The sequence below is a fragment of the Coptis chinensis genome, chromosome 8 (genome assembly GCF_015680905.1).
Source record: "Coptis chinensis isolate HL-2020 chromosome 8, ASM1568090v1, whole genome shotgun sequence".
In the NCBI taxonomy this organism is placed as follows: Eukaryota; Viridiplantae; Streptophyta; class Magnoliopsida; order Ranunculales; family Ranunculaceae; genus Coptis; species Coptis chinensis.
The window spans coordinates 17106764-17111977 of NC_141463.1; positions in this window are offsets into that span (position 1 = coordinate 17106764).

Sequence of the window (5214 nt, forward strand, 5' to 3'; positions counted from 1 at the left end):
AAAAACACGTAATCAGTATTAACTCTTACTTATTATTCACATAATTGGTCTAAAAGTATGATTGTTAAGGGGTAAAAACTACAGTTTTGGGCTCTTATCACAAACAACCTAGGAAAACTCACAAAAAATCAGAAAATTAAAGTAGCTGCGAACGTCAGGGTACGGGGTGCGCTTCGAAATGGCCTATGAAGGGCGCAGGGTGCGCTCCTGTCTTGGGCGAGGTCCAAAGATGATAGCGCGGGGCGTGCTTAAATATGGCCTTGGTAGGGCGCAGGGTGCTCTGATAAACTGTAAAACGTTAGTTTTACTAATGAATAAAGCTACGAGAACACTAAACGCTAGTAAAACTAGAATTTAACATTGCTATGCTATCAAGTTTTCTCTACTCTTTGTATCAATGCAATATGGTGGAGTAGATGATTCGTTCCACTCTTAGTTCTTTCGCACGTGGTGTTTCCTAAATCTAATCACTCTTATCTAAAGTCAATGAGAGGTTTACGAGTTATTATGCTACAATGGAACTACCCACAAGTTACAAATACTCAACTACGTGATTCAACTACGGAAATGCTACGTTGATTCTATGATAAGGAATTAGGGGGGATTGATTCCACCTTAACTCAACTTAACTCACTAACGACGAATCGTCGTAATCCGAATTGAACTGCAACGCAGAACAATTGGTTCTTCCTAATCCCTAATTACACATGGCATTTCTACTAATTCGTAACTAGCGTGTGAACGATTAACCCCATTCACATGGTGAATTAATCGTTTCTAGAGTGGAATAGGAAATTACGGCGACTCTACGATAATCGGAATCAAGCTTTCATCAAGGCTTCTCAACCCCCTCTAATGGAGGTTTAGCCGAGAATCATTCCGCTATCATTTCCATATGAATCTAAACTAAACATAATATAAAGAATTGAACTTTACTTAATTTAACTAACAATACTTCAATCTAATTAAACTAATAAATGATAACAAACAAGAATTTAAACTAGATCTATAAATGTAAAATGACAAAATCGAAATGACTAATAATAACTATTTTATTTATCTAATGAAATGAAGAACAATGATTCAAATGTTTAAACAAAAACAAGAACTTGAAACTAATTAATTAAAACTAATTAAATCTAGATCTACTTTTTCTAACCTAGCTACTATTACAAGGAACTAGTTTTCCAACAAAACTCAATTCAAAACAAGATATGAAAATTGATTAATTAACTAATTACAAATCTAAAACTAAGTTCTAAAACTAATTAATGGAGGCTAACTAATCTATCTCTAATCTAGGTCTAACTATCTACCATTAACAAAGAGCTAAGCTTTTGTTTTTATACTTTCAGATCCAAAAATCGTGCATGGGCTTAGAGCCATGTTTTGGGCCAGAGAATCAGGCCCAAAACCCAATTCTTTCAGTCAAAAAAGGCCTCTTCAGTTGGAGTTGGCTTTGACAAAATTTTCATCCACTTCTGCTCCTCTGATTAGGTCAAGGCTTAGACTATTGGAAATATCTTTCCGAGATGGTCGTTTTGACGTAAGGTAGGCCCAATTCCGAGGTCTGAGTCCAAAGATATGGTCTTCTAAGTTCTCACGACTTTGTGCACTTCGCTCTGCCGCGTGGACTTTGACTTTTCATCTTTTGACTGGGCTTTACAAATGCTTTGTCTTCTTGAATCTTGGCCCTTAATCACAGAACTCCTTAGCAACCGACCATTGCTCCTTTATCTCATCAAAGTGGCACATTTCTGCACATAATTGACTTTGAAGCCTGAAATGCATAAAAACACGTAATCCGTATTAACTCTTACTTATTACTCACATAATTGGTCTAAAAGTATGATTGTTAAGGGGTTAAAACTACAGTTTTGGGCTCTTATCAAACCACCCCCAAACAGCATTTTGCTTGTCCTCAAGCAAATATGAGAAATTAGAATAAGTGACAAAAAATGGAGTTCTAACTACTCTCGTTTCACTGAGAGCGATTGCATTTACCATATGCAATAAGGCCTTAAACCACTAGGAATTCCCTAGTGGACGAATTATAGCCTCGTAAGAGTTTTCCAGTGAAGGTACTCACAAACTTCATCTATACTACAACGACTAAGAAACAAAACTATTGTTTCCATATTCATGCTCCCAATTATCTATACATCTCACTAGTAGCGTATACAGAAATATCAAGTCGAAACCTAAGTTAATATATGCATAATAATCAATCATCTATGATACAAATATATCTACTATGAGTAATACTATGAAATGCTTAGCAGGTTCGTTTATGAAATCTCGGAATAGCGTCCTTAAGTAGGTCCTCACATAAATGTCAAGACATAAACCACTCTGATTTTTCCGCTCAAGTTTCGCTACTCCAGTGTGCAATGGGCACACTTTACCTTACAATCTCAATGACACACAAGGAAGCCGGAGTCGATCAAACACATCTGCCACTTACTATCACACTAACCTATTCCTAATTGAGCTAGAGGTCTTTATTAGGTATTGCGCGATTTAGGAGATGGTTTAAGAAGGAAGGAAATGGATATTCAAAAGAACAAGTATGAGATAATAGAGTCTTCATATTATGTAACTTAGAGAAAACCTTGTTATTTTCTTTTGCTTCTAACTAACTAATTTTTTTTTTTTTGAAGCAACTAACTAATTTTTGTTTACACAGGTTTTTCTCTTCTTCTTTCTTCACTCATTCTATTCTCAGACTTATTCTAAATTGGGTAGGTTGATTTTTATTTTTTTTTTCTTTTGTTTTGTTTTTGTAACAGGGTAAAAGAATTGTGGTTTATGGAAGGCTAAAGAAAAGCTCAGAAGGGCGACTAGAGGAAAATAATTCATCGGTTTGAATTTTTGGCTATATCGATCCAAAGAGGGCCTAAATTCTCGCTTAGGATATGACATAGTGATCAAGCAATTGGACGTGTGATTTCTCTATCCGGATTTTACTTCTCCCTTGTGTCATTTCTCAAATGTTTCGCTCGTATAAGGCTTCAGGCTATATTCTCACAGGATTTGTAGAATAAGTACTCTAACCTAGGTTTCAGAAACTTACTGCCAACAATCATAGATACTCATGTAGTATATTTATAGATAGATGCAAAGATTATTACCTGCATATTAACCTAAGTTTCTACCAATTATTCTGATGTAAAAGCTACGTGAGACTTCTAGATTGTTACGAGCATAGAGAAAGAAAGCAATACCAATATTCCTAAGTGTTTAGCATAAACTTATTTATTTATATTTTTGAAATTTTTGAAATTTTAACTAGAAAACAAATGCATATTATACATATCTATATCCTAACAGATGCCTTAATTCCACGTGTTTCTATGCCCCCAAACAAAAAAGCATGCTTTGTCCTCAAAGCATTTAATTAAAGAGGGTAGAACAATACCATGGAAACGCGGGAAATTCTGAAACATCTGCAAAACAAGGTTAGAACATACTAATATAGGAAATAAAAAGAAACTGATGCAACTCTATAAGAGTTCCACCCGTTATGGGGTTAATAAGAAGTAGATTGCTTGGGACATAAGCAGACACTAACTGAAATTAAAAACTTACCTCCGCTCCAGCTTAATCATCATCCTCCTCTTCATTAAAGATTGCCATCCCCGCTCAGATGATTACTTCAAAACCAAGCACCATAGGTGTCACTTTGGAACAAGTCTTCGAAAGATTGTTCCGGTATGATACGCGGGGATGTCATCACAAAACTACTCTTTGGAACAGCTGCAAAAATCTTGGAACAACCCATGCAAAAATTGGAAATTTCGCGTCTACTAAGGTCTGGGTGCAGGTGCGCTCAGCTGAGACGCGGGTCGCGCTCCGAAGGATTTGACTTACAGTGTTTTGAGCGCGGGTCGCGCTCAACTTGGGCGCAGGTGTGCTCTGAGTAAAATTTCTGACAGTGATTAGAGGCGCAGTCGCTTGGGCCATGAATGCTTCGTAAGCCTTTGAAAAGTCCAAAAGTGGGAAGGAAAAGAAGAAAAAACGTGGGAGTGAAAGGTGAGAGATGAAAGTGAGAGATGTGTGTGTTGTGTGGAGAATGAATGAAGTTTATATAGGGTTGGGTTTCCCAAAACAAATCGGTAAATTTCCAAAACGTTTTAAGGCAATTGCCGGAAACAGAAATTTCCAAAACCGGAAACGGAAACAAACCATATTCTGGATTCTATAACAACCCTAGTATCTTTTATACTGGATTTAGAATAGTAACTTCTAAACTCTCTTATATTTCATCCTACCGCCACATCTAATCATAGGTATTCAAATTACAGAAATATTCTCAACCTTCACTCCAAAACAAACTTTAAAATGGAGTATCTTATAACAAATCATGATAGAATAAATAATACCACCCCCAAACAATTCGGGAAGGTGGGATTAACAATAAAATCCATGCACAATTTGAAAAGAAACACATTATATTAAAATTGAAATTCAAACAACATTTAACTACCAAATTCAAATTTAACTACGGAATTCAAAAACTTAACATCCTATCTACTAAAAACATAAAAACAATAAGCAACAAGAAATCTAGCTACGAGATGAGGAAGGGATAAGAATAGGAATTTGAGTGATTAAGAATGGAAAACCAAACACCCCACCCCCAAACAAATTTTTTTGAAAACAGGTTTGTAAAAATTTGTTTTAAAACGTGGGTCTTTTAAAGTCAGATTCCCGAGACTTAATGTGGGGTCATTTTACGTCAGATTCCCCTAGACGGTGCACACCCCCAAACAAAATGGATGATACGTGGTCAACTATAAACAAATAGTCGAAAGAGTTGGGGGTCTAGCCATAAAAACATAATACTAAATGCACCCCCAAACAGAATAATGTTGTATAATTGGAAGCAAACATGTAAGCGAAGAAATGAAAACTTATGCATCCTATCAAAGAACATATACAAACCATCATGTTGTAGCTGTTTTAAATAGTTGGACTGACCCAAAAGATGAATTAGCGATAATTTAGGTGAGAAGGGAATGAAGTGTGGATCCTGATGTCTTTCATGAAGCTCGATGAGGAAAAAATAAGACAAACTAGGTTTCTCACTACACTTTCGGTCAAAGCTTGTCTCTCAATTACGGAATGGTGTACTCATAGGATTGTGTGCTAGGCAAACACTCTTCACTTTGTGAGGGGTTGAAAAAATTATAGATGGTCTCCGAGGAAATTGGC